This window comes from Cervus canadensis, chromosome 30 (genome assembly GCF_019320065.1).
Source record: "Cervus canadensis isolate Bull #8, Minnesota chromosome 30, ASM1932006v1, whole genome shotgun sequence".
Taxonomy (NCBI): Eukaryota; Metazoa; Chordata; class Mammalia; order Artiodactyla; family Cervidae; genus Cervus; species Cervus canadensis.
In genome coordinates this window covers 8,597,699-8,612,942 of record NC_057415.1, presented here as the reverse complement: position 1 = coordinate 8,612,942, position 15,244 = coordinate 8,597,699, and the positions used below count along the sequence as shown (strand labels likewise).

General features: G+C 46.2%; 1 pseudogene; it reads left to right on the top strand.

Annotated features, from left to right (window-relative positions):
* The first annotated feature begins 10,361 nt into the window (after positions 1–10,361).
* LOC122432157 lies at positions 10,362–10,502 on the top strand (annotated as a pseudogene).
* The last annotated feature ends 4,742 nt before the right edge of the window (positions 10,503–15,244 follow it).

Here is a 15,244-nt window from a genome sequence, read left to right as displayed (position 1 = left end):
TGTGGTGTTGGAGAAGACTCTTGGGAGTCCATTGGACTGCAAGGAGATTCAACCAGTCCATCCTAAAGGAGATCAGTCCTGAATGTTCATTGGAAGGACTGATGCTGAAGCTGAAACTCCAATACTTTGGCCACCTGATGGGAATAGCTGACTCATTGTAAAAGACCCTGATACTGGGAAAGATTGAAGGCAGGAGGAGAAGGGGACGACAGAGGATGAGATTGTTGGATGGCATCACCGATTCAACAGACATGAGTTTGAGTAAACTCCGGGAGTTGGTGATGGACAGGGAGTTCTGGTGTGCTGCCCTCCATGGGGTCACAAAGAGTCAGACACGACTGAGCAACTGAACTGAACTGAACTGATCACCAGGTGGCAGTGGAAACTAATTTCTTTGACTGTAAAGTGCGTGCAGTGCCTAACATTTGTAAACCATGCTATTTGTGAGTGTTCTTAAGAGCCCGAGGCATGATTTTATAAGCATGAATTTTTAATTTCAATCAATAGTATTGTGCTGGAGGTCTCTTACTGTTCCTTACTCTTCCCTGCCCCCACCCACTCAGCACCTTGTTTTAAAGATCTGTTAAAAATAAATAAATAAATAAATAAAAAATAAAGATCTGTTTACAATATTGTGTGTGTATCTAGTTCATTGCTCTTTATTCTGATATAACACTCCAATGATGGATGCCTCATTGTGTCCATCCCTTAAATCATCACAAATAATTTTGTGATAAGATATCCTCTTATGTGTTTTTTATGCACCTGTGTGAGAATTTCTCTAATGACATAGCCAGGAGTGGGATCCTTCCCAACTCCACCTATAATACTTATTTATTTTACGTCCTTAACCCCTCTGTTTCATAAACTTTCCCCAAGTTCGTTGTGCTAAAACAGCTGAATCCAGGTATGACCCTAAACTTTTATTTTTATTTATTTATATTTTGTTGCGCTGGGTCTTTGATTAAGTGGACTTTCTCTAGTTGTGGCAAGAGGGGGCTACACTTTGTTGCAGAGGGCTGGCTCTAGGTGCAAGGGTTTCAGTGGTTGAGGCTCTCAGACTCTGGAGCACAGGTTCCGTAGTTGTGGCACACAGGCTTAGTTGCTCCACAGCATGTGGAATCTCCCTGGAGCAGGGATTGAACCAGGGAAGTCCAGAAACTTTTTTTTTTTGGAATTTATTGACCTGTATTGAAAAGGAACTGTGGACCAAGATTCACCAGAAATAATCTGAACAAGCGAGAAAATACAGTTAATACTACTGAAACTTACTAAAAAAGTTCCAGGACATAGAGCCATCAGCTTTTAAATTAAAGGAACTATATGCTCTGAGTTGTTTTATTTGTATGTCTCCTTGCAAAGTGTGTAATGCTCTTTGTGATGTCGCTTAAGTTTACAAAATAGTACTGTTGACTAAGATTTGGATGTCCAAGTTGATAATCTTGGATTTTCTTCTACTGAATAAATTTCTCCTGATTCTTTGTGGTAAGAGAGCTGAATTTATGTAACATCCTAAAGGTTTATTACAGGTGATGTCCTAGGAAAACTCTGAAGGTTTCTCAACTGTGTCTCTGTTGACATTTTGGGCCTGATAATTCTTTGTTGTAGGGGGCTGTCCTGTGCATTATAGAATGTTCAACAGTGTCCCTGGCCACTGCCCACTAGATTCCAGTAACATCCCTTCTCCCTGGTTGTAACCACCAAAAGGGCTTCCAAACGTTGTCAAATGTCCAATGATGGGGGCAAAAACACCTCCAGTTGAGAACCACTGTTTTGTGGTAAACAAACTCAGGAATTCACTTGGGACCCTTTTGCTAGACTCTCCCTTCCTATTTGTTAGTTTATTTCAACCCTAATCTCAACTATGTGCTTCCAAGTGGCTCGGTGGTAAACAATCTGCCTGCCAAGCAAGAGAGGCGGTTTCGATCCCTGGGTCAGGAAGATCCCCTGAAGAAGAAAATGTCAACCCACTCCAGTATTCTTGCCTGGAAAATCCCATGGACAGAGGAGTCTGGCAGGTTGCAGTCCATGGGATCACAAAAAGAGTCAGACACGACTTAGCGACCAAGAACAACAATCTCAGCTACAGACATGTATTACACGGTCCTTTTAAAAATGTCCACCTCTACTTTCCAACTGGAATAAAGCTCTGCCTGGAGAAACGTACCAGAACTTTTAGTCTCTGTGTGGACTGGACAGCAGGCAGTCTTCTCTAGGTTTCCTGGCCTCCCTCTCTCAGACACTACAGTGCACCAGAGGAGGAAGGGGGAGTCAGAATTCTCCTGTGTTCCCTTCCCTGAGGAATCCAGAGGAGCAGGAAGAACCCCACTGTGGCTGATACGATCTTCTTAAGAGTCTGATGACACCAGTCTGCAAAGGGAACGGAAAAGTGGTATCTGTTTTTTCAATTCTCACCTCCCCTCCCCTCGTCTCTCTAGATCTCCTTTGAAACTTAATTTTTATCTACAGTCCTTGGATGAGCACCCAGAGTGATGACTGTCCCCTATATTTCTCAGCATGCTAGCACTATAAGTCAAGTCTCTGGAAAGTTCTCTGTGGTCAAGTAAGTGAGAGCAACACTGCCTATTGAATCTCTCTCTTGGACACTAGCAATGACCGTTAGTTTATTAAAGGCTTTGAAAAGCTCTTCAGAAGTGTATGTATGTATGTATACTCCTCTGTCCATGGGATTCTCCAAGCAGGAATACTGGAGTGGGTTGCCATTTCCTTCTCTAGGGGATCTTCCTAACCCAGGAATAGAACCCAGGTCTCTGTGTTGCAGGCAGATTCTTACTGACCGAGCCACAAGGGAAGAGCTACCATATATGTATTTATATAATAAATAAATACAGTTATTTATTTATTACTGTGCTGTGTCTTACAGTATCTTAGGGATCCCCACCAGGGATTGAACTTGTATCCCCTGCAGTGCAAGTGTGGAGTCCTAACCACTGGACAGCCAGGGAATTCCCTTCAGATATCTATTTTTTTGTTAATTAACTAATTTGTTTTTGGGTGTGCTGGGTCTTCTTTGTGGGGTGCAGGCTTCTCATTGCAGTGGTTTCCCTTGTTGTGGAGCATAGGTTGTAGGCACAAGGGCTTCAGTAATTGTGGGGTACAGGCCTTGTTGCTCCGATGCATGTGGAATCTTCCCAGACGAGGGATTGAACCTGTGCCCGCTGCATTGGCAGGTGGATTCTTATCCACTGTACCACCAGGGAGGTCCTTTAGATGTCTATTTTCAATCTAGAATTCCCCAGACTGACTATAGAACTTTTCCATTCATCTTCCATTTTTTAACAAATATCTATTAATACACCTAGAACTGGTGTCCCACAGAACACACTTTGGGAAATGTTGTCTTAGCCTTTAACAACCTACATCTATTGTAAACTGCCTTCAAAAACCATTAATGTGTTCATTTATGCAAATCAATGTTGGGCATCCACCATCCTAGGTATGAGGACTACAGAGATTACTCTTCCCAGCAGTCCCCAGGGGAACAGAGGATTCAGATCATGTCAGTGGATACAGAAGGTCTGAGCCAGGTGTTGGGGAAACAATGGAACCCAGCGATTAATTCTGACACTGGATTTCTGATAACCTTCACAGATCAGACAATATCTCACTGAGTGTAGAATACAAGACTAGGTCCCTTAATCCTTGCAGTGTCCAGGGCTTGTCAGAAAAGGCAGAATCTCAGGCTCCACTTTGGAACTATCAAGTCAGAACCTGTGCTTTAACAAGATACCTCTATGTACGTTACTGTTTGAGAAGCACTGCCTTGAAATGAGCGCACTCTCTGACAAGCATGCAAACAAAAACAAAATGCAGTTCTGTGTGTGTCTCAGCCAAAGAGCTGACCCAGCAGCCTCCAGGCCGGGCCAGTCAGACAGCACAGGAAGGGAAGGCTGGTGGAGGCAGCAAGTGGCTTCTTTCCTCTCCTCACCCAGCAATGGCTGACTCAGCAGGTCAGGCTGCAGGCATGTCATCCAGGAGCGAGGACAGGTAATGAGGCCATACCTGGGGTCCTTCCTGCTTAGATATCTGCCATGACTGGGAGGCATAATGGGTTTGACTGGGAGGAAGGGAAAGAGCAAGGTTTGGAGGGGAAGCAGATGCTTCCCATTACCCTCCCAGAGACACCGTCTCTGCTCTGGACCAGACAAATGGCCAGCCAGAGAGCCCAGGATTCAGGGCTCTGTACGGAGAACTTTCAGCTTCTTCCTCTTGATCCTCAACATTGGTTAATGGAGGAGACACAGGGAGGGTTCAGGGCAGCCTGACCCATAAGAAAGCAAATAAGTTTCAGTGCGGGTGCACCTAGATGCTGAGCAGGTGGCCTTGTTTTGAAATCTCTTTCATGTCTGGGTGTCGCCCTGGGCCCTGGTGGGGCAAGTTCTGTGGGCTGGTGAGACTGTGGGCAGGCCGGGTGAGGACCTGGGGGAGGCTCTTCCTGCAGACTAGGCTTGTGATGGGTGGAGAGTGACTAGCCTCGATGGGGGTTAACTAAGGCAGAGGAAACTGAAAATCACAACATGGACAACCACAATGAAGGGTAGCAGAATATGCCACCCCAAAATGAATGCTCTGATAAATTGATTATTTTGAATTGTAAGTACTTGAGAAATAGCAAACCAGGAGAGGCTTTCTCTGAACTCTCCTTATTGCCGAAAGATAGATCTTCCAGGAACTTCCTTGGCAGTCCAGTGGTTAAGACTCTGCCTTCTAATGCAGGGGGTAGGGGTTTGATCCCTGGTCAGGGAGCTAAGATCCCACATGCCTTGGGGCCAAAAAACCAAAACATAAAAAACAAAAACAAAACCAGAAGTAATACTGTAACAAAGTCAATAAAGACTTTTAAGAACACTTCTCAGGGTTCTCTAGTTGTGGTGGGATGCCCTCTCTTGTTTCGGAGTCCCGGCTCTAGGTATGCAGGCTCCTCTTGGACCAGGGATCGAACCTGTGTCTCCTACATTGAAAGGTAGATTCTTTACCACTAGACCACCAGGGAAACCCCAAGACTGCTTGCTATTCTACCTAAATACTCCAAAGGTGATTCAGGCAGCAATAGACCAAGAGTGGACACGGAGGTAGCATTTTAAGCAAAGGGAAGGACCCACACAAAGCCCCAAAGGCCCAAAAGGCCCTGGGTGGGAAGAGAGGTCAACTTACACGTCTTCATTCAGTCCTGATGAAGCTGGCCTATTGTGTTTTCCACTCTCCAGGACACCATTGGGCTTCCCTGGTGGCTCAGATGGTAAAGAATCTGACTGCAATGCAGGAGACCTGGGTTCAATCCCTGGGTTGGGAAAATCCCCTAGAGGAGGGCATGGCAACCCACTCGAGTATTCTTGCCTCCACCAGAGAAGCCTGGTGGGCTACAGTCATGGGGTTATGAAGAGTCAGACACGACTGAATACACACACACATACACACACACATGTGCATATATGTACGTGTTTAACATAGCTGAGATCATACTGGCTATGAGTTTCTTGCCTTCCTTTTTCACTTGGCAGTACATTATAAGCTCTTATTTGCTTGCTGTGATCATCATTAATATTCCATTCTACCTTTTATAATTTAGTTAGCCACATCCCTGTAGTGGTTACAGATTTATATCACACTTCAATTGGGAATGTGCAGAAAATTTGATTATGGAAATGTGATTTCTATACTTTTCGTCTCTAGCTGATCTAGCCTTCTGCACTACTTCCTACATGCTTAATAGGCAAAATTAGCAATGGGCCTAACTAAAGAATAATCTGAAGAAAAAAATCTGAATAGCCTGCCTTTAAGGCTTTCATCCTTCTATGTGATCCCATTTTGCCTGTCAGAAACCTCAGTCTTTCTCTTTGCATCCTTCTTTCTCTCTCTCTCTTTTTTTTTGGCAATATCCTATAGCTTGTGGGATGTTAGTTCCCCAACCAGGGATTGAACCCGGCCCCTGGCTGTGAAAGTGCAGTGTCCTAACCACTAGGGAATCCCCACTCTGCATCTTTTCTGTAACAAATTCTAACTCCTGCTCCTTTTGTCTTCTCATGGATATAGAATCAGCCAGGGTCTCAGCAGAAAACTGATAGCTTACTCAAGGCAGACACCCGAGAGTTTCATGGAGGGACTATCTAAAAAGGTGCCAGCAAGGCTAGTTTAACACATAAGAAATGGTGAAGCACCCAGGCCAGAGATGTGCGAGGGTATTAACACCCTTAGTCCTGCAGGAGCAACAGCAAAATCTGAAGCTTGGTCAGGTAGAAGGATACAGGCATAGCCTCCCTATGGTCTGGCTGAGAGGGACGTAGGGGAGTAAAGACTCTGACATCTCCCTCCACCTGCCTTCCACCTGTTTCCGGTGCCTCCCATTGACCCGACTGAATGGGAAGCCAGGTGAACAGGTATTCTGCAGAGGTCAGCCTCCCCGTGCACAGAGGGTGTGGCACACACCTGTGTGAACAATGGATTTGAAGGGGCAAATGAACAATAACCAGCCTGCGTGATTTGTGCCAAAGAGGAAATCACAAAAGAAACAAGCACATTAATACTTTCCAAATCGTATTATTGGACTTCCAAGTTGCTTCTTATTTTCACTTTTATGAATAATGTTGTCTCAAACAGGGACATCTCTCAAACTCTAAATCTTCTATTGACGTTAATATATGATGAGAAGAGGTGCAGAGTCTCTCAGAGTCAGACTGTGTTGTTAAGTCTTTCTTGCTCAATCTTTTTTTTTTTTTTTTTTTTTGCGGGAGGTGGGGGATGCCCACAAGGCTTATGGAATCTTAGTTCCCTAACCAGTGATTGAACCTGGGGCCCTCGGCAGTGAGAACAGAGTCCTCGTCAAGAATTCCCAAGTTAAGTCTCTTTTGTTTATAAGCTTCAGAAACACATTTGAGCTAGATTAAAGTGAAAAAGAAAAAAAAGAGGTGCTTCCCTGGTAGTCCAGTAGTTAAGAATCTGCCTTGCAATGCAAGGGATGCCGGCTTGATCCTGGGTCTGGAAAGATCTCACATGCCTCAGAGCAACTAAGCCCGGGGGCTACAACTCCTGAGTCAGTACCCTAGAGCCTGCAAGCTCCAACCAGAGAAAGCTGGCATAGCAACGGATACCCACTCCAGACAACAGATAAATCTTCTTTTGGAAAAAAAAAAAAAGAGTGGGAAAAAAGGGCAACCTTAATCATCAGGACTATTAGGGTACTAGGGCGTCTTCCAAGGCCCAGTGGACTTCAGGAGTACAAGAAGAGCAGCCGCTCTGCCTCGGGCTGAGGGATTGCATCCGAGGCAGCCCCCACTCCCATCCCACGCTCAAAGCTGAGATCCAGACTTTGTAGAGCCAGACTTCGTGGAGCTGGGTTCACGGGGTGGTGGAGATGTCACTATGGCGCTGTCATGGCAGAACGTGCTGGAAATCCACCCTCTAGAGTGCTTGGATTGCATTCACGGGGGTCCCTCCTCTACGAAACCGAAACCGCCTGCAGCAGTAGCGCCAGGGAAAGCTGGGGCGTTTGCATCAGATGCCGGCCACTAGGTGCTGTAGGAGCTGGGTGCTAAAGAGACCATCTGTCCTGCAGGAAGCTGATACAGGAGAAGTTGCTTGCATCGCAGGCGTTGGATACCGGAGAAACAGTCCAGGTTGTAGGAACCAGGTGCGGCTTGCCACAGGGGCCTGCTGAGCAGAGCACACCGGAACCGGGAAGGAAAATTCCCTCCGAGTGTCTCTCCAGTGCCCTCTACTGGACAAAGACAAAGTTTAACACCCATCAGCTGGCAAAGGAAAATAATTGAGATGATCCACCACATTTTTGTAGCACAGACCATGAAGATTGAATTTGAAGTTGAGAGACAATAGATTGAGAAGGAGCACGATCCCAGGCCCGTATGCCCAGAGGAGGAACGATGACTGGTCTAGCCAGTGCTACCCCTGGGTTGGTCAGTCACCTGTGCTGAGAGTGGAACTGCATTCATAAAAAGAGAAAGCTAACTGATCACCAAGCAGCCTTGGCTCTCCTGGGGAGAGAAACAAGCATCTCAGATGCTAGAGAAATTGTCTGTCCAACACATCAGGGACATTGCATCAAGCCTCACCATGGTTTGAAAAAATACTCCTCAAGACTACCCGTTTTCTTTTATTCAAACATGCAGCTCACCAAGAAACCTGATGTCTCCTCCCGCCTAACCAAAACCAGATGAGAGATAGACTTGGGTGGTGGCCACATATTCTGCTGTTTGAAAAGGGATATCATCCACCATAATCTAATAAATCAGTGTTTGATGTTAACAGCCGTGGGTGTCATTAGAGAAAGTTGACAGACCAAGGGTCACCCTGAGGAGCTAAGAACCAGGTTTTGGACTCAAGGGACTCAATCAGGGTGTTCTCCTGAAGGATCTGCAGCCTACACCCTAGACAACATCGCTGCTAGCACATTCCCCAAGGAGAAACCCTGCAGAACATATAACTGGGTATGGATAGATCATATTCTATTAATATAAATACCCAACCAACAATCATTCTTTGGTTCCTGGACTTTGGGGCTGTTTCCAGTCTTTCACTAATATATGTAACCCAGGGATAAATGTCCTTATGCTCAGTGTTCTTTTTGCTATTATTGTTTTCTTCATTTTTGTATTTCAAGTGATTCCTTTAGGATAGATGGTCAGAATTCGAAATAAATTTGTATCAAATCACATCTTCCTCTTTTGGGAGGAATAGCATGAATGTTTTACAGACACTTGAGACTTACATACTGCCCAGTGATTTCAGAAATGTACCAAATACAGTCCCACCAGAAGCCATTTCAGGACATCCTGACTTGGAGGATTACATTTTGAAATGTGTGTATGTGTGTGTGCGCATACATAAGAAATCTTGCTTTCTTCACACTTCTTTAGTTATTATTGGGGTTGGATATTCATCCCACATTTGTTATCTCTTGTCCTCTTGAGAGCATTCTGTTCAAGTCGTTCACAATTGAAAAGTATTTTATTTCAATCTCGGGCGAATTTCACGTCCCAGATTCTCCATCCTGTCCTCTTTTCCCACCTGTAAATCCTTTGGAAATTTCCTTCTGAATTCAAGTTCCTTTGGCATAGGAGGACGTGCTTGGATGGCTGAGAGCTTCTCTGGGGCTGGAAACAAGTGTATGGAAGTCTGAAGCCTGCAGAGCCTGCTGAACTTTCATCCCCAGTTGGAGAGTTTTCAAAGGGAAGGAATTGGTCTCTATGTAATCTTCTTCTCACTTTCCATTTTTAAACACTCCAGAAGGGCCCTGGGTGATTTTTCCCCTTCCTTCAAATTGAGTCTCTAAATAAACTATATCCCTCTTAGGAGTCTAAGACATATTTAGAGGAAATGTGTCATTTGAAGTGCTTTTTTATGAAGTCATGTGAGGAATGAACAGAGCAAGAATCTCCTCACCACCTTCTGAGCTCCCTGCCTTCTTTAGCACAGAGGCAGGAGAAAAACTTTCTCTTCTTCCTCCTCCTACTCCTTTTCCTTTCTGAGTCTGACACAGAGAACATGGCCTGCCCTGAGTGCACACAGGTGGTGAGTAAGCGGCAAGCCTAAGAGAGTTGTGTTGAAGTAAGAGTGGCCTGTGTGGGAGTGTGAGAGGCGACAATAATTCATTCACGTGGGGAGTGAGGCTGAGCAATGATATTTAAGGGAGCTTTGGGTAGGAGGGGTCATCTGTGGTCACCTTAAATGATAAATAGGGCTTGGAAATACGGTAGAAGAGTCAACTAAGTTTCTATCAGTTTCTACTAGGTACCACCAGGAATCTGGCTCTCTGTGTTGGTGCCAGAGACAGTTATCCATTCATCCATCCACCTCCATCCATTATTCATCCACCCATGCACACATGCATACATCCTCTGACATTTTATTCATTCACTTATTCTTTCCTCCAACGTTCCTTCCATCCTTCCATCCATCCTTTTTTTTTTTTTTTTTTTTTGTGTGGCTCATTTTGAAAGTCTTTATTGAATTTGTTACAATATTGCTTCTGTTTTGTTTTTGGTCATGAGGCATGTGGTGTTTTAGCTCCCTGACCAGAGATTGAACTCACACTCCCTGCATTGGAAGGTGAAATCTTAACCCTTGGACCACCAGGAAAGTCCCTTTCTGTCCCTTCTTACATTATCAAGGCCTTACTCTCTGCAGCATGCTGAAGGCACAAATATGAAGAAAAGATTTTAGCTTTCAAGGAGAACATAGTTTAGTATTTAGCTGGACAACTTAAAAATAGATCATAATATTGTACAATAAGTCCATGCTATAGGAGTTTGTTTAAAACACGCCTGTACATGTCCCTTTCCCCCGTAAAGCCTTACCAGGCCATTCAGTCTAAAATAGGCTATTGTATACTTACCAGCCCAGGGGAACTACCATAACCAAGAAGGTGGTATTTCTCAGGACGAGGTTCATCCATTGCACTCTGGGTATGTTGATTGTTGAGATTTCCACAAAGGTGATGTTACCAAGTCCAAGCTTGGTTTACTTGCCCCTCGACAGGCCAGTTAACCGAGAGGCTGGCTGACTGAGAAGATGGCAAACTGATGTCTCACAATAACCATCTTGTCGGGATCTGGATACCAGGTTCTTTTATAGGACAGAGAGGAGGAGGAATTGAGGAAGTAAAAATCATAATCTTGCAGATATCTCCTGGAGTGGCCAACCTCTTACTTCAACACAACTGTCAGGCTTGCCACTTACTCACCACCTGTGTGCACTCAGGGCAGGCCATGTTCTCTGTGTCAGACTCAGAAAGGACAAGGAGGGGATGTGGCGCAGTGTTTCCTGAGGCGGCTCACCATGTATGATTACACTAAGAAAAGCGATGAAAAACAAAAGTTAAAGTCAAAGAAACAGGGACTTCCCTGGTAGTCTGGTGGCTAAGATTCCATAGTCCTGATGCAGGGGGCCAGAGTTCAATCCTTGGTTAGGGAACTAGAGCCCACATGTCACAACTAAAAGATTCTACATGCCATAATAAAGATTGAAGATCTCAAGTGCCCCAATGAAGACTCAGCACAGCCAAATATATATATATATTTTAAGTCAAAGAAACAGATCTATTATGGAGTCAGAATTGGTTCTTCCCTGCAACACTGGGAAACCCAGTTGCATAATTTGTGATAGTGACCTCAGGTGGCCTCGGCCTGGCAGGGTGTCCCGGCCAGAGATGAAGGATGAGTCTCAGCAGTGAGCGCGCCACATTCTAGGCACTAGATCAGTGGTCATTGACAAGGCCTTCCTTGGTTCCTCGGTTTTGCAGAAAAGAATTCCCACAAAGATGAAAAGTAGTGAAGCAAGCAAAGTGTTTACCAGGAGGAAAAGAGTACAGTACATGTGGATAGACACATGGGGCAGGGGCAGGGGGGGCGGGGCTCAGAGAGAAAGTCGTGGCCTTGCGGTAGCTTGAGTCACATTTATGGGGCATGAGTTTCAGGCTTCCTGTGGCCAATCATTCTGATTTGCCTGGTGCTGGGTCCATATTTGGTTCTTCTCAGGATTCTTTCATACGTGTGCGTATTTCTCTGAGCCAAGATGGATTCCACCCAAGAGGCCTACGGGTAGATTAGGCGTCACTCCCCTTCTGATGTCCAAGGAGTTTTCTAGTGGTGAAGGTTTCCTTGACTTTAAGAATGAGAAATATGTGGTCTCTTATCTTCTATCTGGGCAGGGCCCAGCCTCCCCTCTGGATTGTCCTGCTACTGATATTTCGGAATTTCTGTCCACAGGGAATGAACTCAAATTGCTTTCCCTGGGGAGGGTGGCGGGGGTGGGGGGGAATCTACCTCCTGCCTCAGTAGTGGGGCAGCTGCAAGAAGAGTAGATCCCTGCACCAACGCCCCAAAACCTTCAAGTTAAAGAGACCGTAACTGGATTCAGTCCTATATTCAGCACAAAAGTCTCAACAACACCTTTCTCTCTCAAGGCTGTGACCTTGAAACAGCTCCCACTGTGGGAAAGTAGGCCCAGCGAACATTCCAAAGATAGAGGGTGGGGGAGAAGCCTTGCGACTCTTTTGGGTCCAGCTGGAAGGTCAATCAGGGCTCATGCCCTCTCCAGTCCTCCTCCAACACCACCCTGGACCAGAATAGATGCAGAAACTCTGGAATCAGCAGTCTGTGCTTTAACAGGCCTTCTGGGTGATTCTGATGCATGCTGAAGTTTTCAAACACTGTACTAAAGTGATAAATGGACATTCTCATCTATCTTAGACATCTATGCACAGAGAGGAATTAGGTCTGGACTGGGAAATTCTTCATGGAGACTGTGACATTTTAAAGGAAGCCCCAGGCTAGATAAGCGAGAAGCAATTCAGGCAAAGTATTGTGTACCCAAAGGCACACACGCAAGGATTAGCCTGGCCTTTGGAGGGATCCACCAGTCGTTCTGTGGGACGGTCCCAGGGAAGGCAGGGAGCTGAGCATGCAGAGGCAGGCAGGGGCCTTGAATATCACGTTTCAAGCAGCGAGGTAACACGGTACCCATTTCCTCTCCCCACGGCTGTCCAGACGGGCCTGAGTCAGACTTTGGTGGGCCCATTTCCCGTCCCCGCCTGCCTTTCTCCTCTCTCTTCTCCCAATTCTCTCAGCTCCTCCCTTCCCCTGGGGGTGGGGCGGTCGGGTTTCCAGGCCAAGCCCACCCCCTTCTCCTCCCCCATCCGGCCGACTCGCTGAGGTCAGGCAGCCGGGCGTGTCTGGCTTGCGGCTTTGGAGCCTTTGGGGGAAAGCCCAGGGTGAGGGTCTGTGGGCAGGCTGCCGCGCAGGCGCACCAGCTGAAGGACCCAGCGGGGCTTTCAGGGCTGAAGAGGAGACACCTTGTCTCCGGGCGGGGTCTATGACGTCAGTGTCCGTTGCTCAAGACCCAGGCTGGCGTCACTCAGCGCCACCACAGCCTAGGGAATTAGCTCCCAGATTTCGCCCTCTTCTCCCTGACCTGCCGAGCTGGTGACTCACAGCGGGTCTGGTCTCCTAAGCCCTCAACACAAGATGCCTGGAGGTGATGAAGGGTGATAACAGCTTCCTAGCAATCGGTCCTGTTTACCGAGCACTTAGAGTCACCTACTCCTTGTAGTTCTCAACTTTATGCCAACCGGTGCCGGTTTCTTATCATACTTTTCAGGGTCACTCAGCATTCGTAGATAACGTGACCAACCTACATGGCAGTTTCCTAATAGTAAACCATAAAATGCCACAATTAGTGTCAGTGAAAGTGTGAAAGTGAAAGTGTTAGTTGCTCAGTTGTGTCCAACCCTTTGCAACCCCATGGACTATAGCCCATCAGCCCCTAAATGTGCCATGGGATTCTCCAGGTAAGATTACTGGAGTGGGTAGCCATCACCTTCTCCAGGGGATCTTCCTGACCCAGGGAGCGAACCCAGGTCTCCTGCATTGTAGGCTGAGTCTTTACCATCTGAGCCACCGGTGACAGTCGCCCAGTCGTGTCCGACTCTTTGCGACCCCATGGACTATACATACAGTCCATGGAATTCTCTAGGCCAGAATACCAGAGTAGGTAGCCTTTCCCTTCTCCAGGGGATCTTCCCAACCCAGGGATTGAACCCAGGTCTCCTGCATTGCAGGCGGATTCTTTACCAGCTGAGCCACAAGGGAAGCCCTTATGAAAACTGCCAAGGAGGAAAAAAAGTTTTTCCTCTACCCCTCTCAGCTCTTCTGACTGGTCTAAAAAAGTTAAATTGACAGAAGACAGACTAACAGGAGAAAATCAAATGGAATCACTTAGGTTCAAGAAATCCACATTAACACGAGAGATTCCAAAGACACACAAAAATAGCATATATATGTCATTCTGGGCTAAAGAGAAGGGAGCGCTGCCCGGGACTTCAAAGGGAAGGAAGGCAATTTATAGAAGATGAAAAAAGAGCAAATGTTTGGTAAACAAATGTTTGCTGGGCCATGTAGAAACAATGGGACACGGAGAAGAAGAATTTTGACAGACAGACTTTGCCAGTTTCCGCCCCGTACACAGCTAGTTTGTATTATACTGTAGATATCTCTGGTGATGGTTCTCTTCCTGGAGAAGGCTCTCTCTCTGAACTGTTTTTAGACAGTTAGCAGGGAGGTGAAAAGAAAACACTTCTCGCGTCTTTTGTTTCTTCCTCATGCCAAAGAGACATATTCTGGGGTGGCAAATTTTGCTCCCCTACAGAATATATCACAGGGTTGCGAGAACATTCAAACTGAGAACTGAAGGATGGGGCAGGAGTTGGGTAGAAGAAGAGGGGAATTAGGATGTCGAGGAGGAAAAGTGTCCCAGGCAGGAAGAAGAGCATTGAGGGATGACAACACCGTTATGAACCAGCATCCTCTGGAACAAAGCAAAGCTCCAGCTGAGTTAGACCAGCTGAGGGGCCTTGTATCTGACCTCCCCCCATTTTGGGCCCTAGCTACTACATCAGAAAGAGGCTCTTTCCTTTCCCTGGAAGCAGCCTACTGGGGACCACCTCCTGTCCAGACTCTTCTGCTCCTTATTGAACTATTGCATAGGGAGAAACACAAAACAGTTCCAGGAAGGCTTGACGCTGAATATGATCTGTGTATGCATTCTTCCCTTTCATTCATGCCCCTTTTGGCAGAGAATGTAACTTTTATCCTAATAGCCTTTATGCCCACCTTCCTTACTCCTATGCTGGGGGCAGCATGTATCTGGGTAATAAAAACACATTTCCCAACCTTCCTTGCAAATGGGAATGGCTAATGAGAAGTCAGTGGAAGTGACTAGGTGGGGTTTTGAGAAAGCTATTCAAAGGAGTAAACTTAGCAAGCTCCCCCTTTCACTTTCCCCCTGTTCTTCCTTCTTTGTCCCTGGGACATGAATTTGATGGGTGGAGCTCTGACAGCCATTTTTCATGCATGAGGTGATCTTGAAGATTGATGTCATGTACCAAGGATGGCAGAGCAGATGACTGACTTCAGTTTCTGAGACCTTCTACAGCCCCCATACCAGCTTGACCTGCCTGAAGACAGTTTATCATGTAAGAGGAAAACAAGTCCCTATCTCATATGCGTGCCTGCATGCTCAGCCATATTCTACTTTTTGCAACTCTATGGATTGTAGCCAGCCAAGCTCCTATGTCTATAGGATTTTCCAGCAAGAATACTGGAGTATATTGCCATTTCCTCCTCCAGGGGATCTTCCTGATGCAGGGATTGAACGCAAGTCTCCTGTGTCTCTTGCATTGGCAGGCGGATTCTTTACCACTGAGCCACCTGGG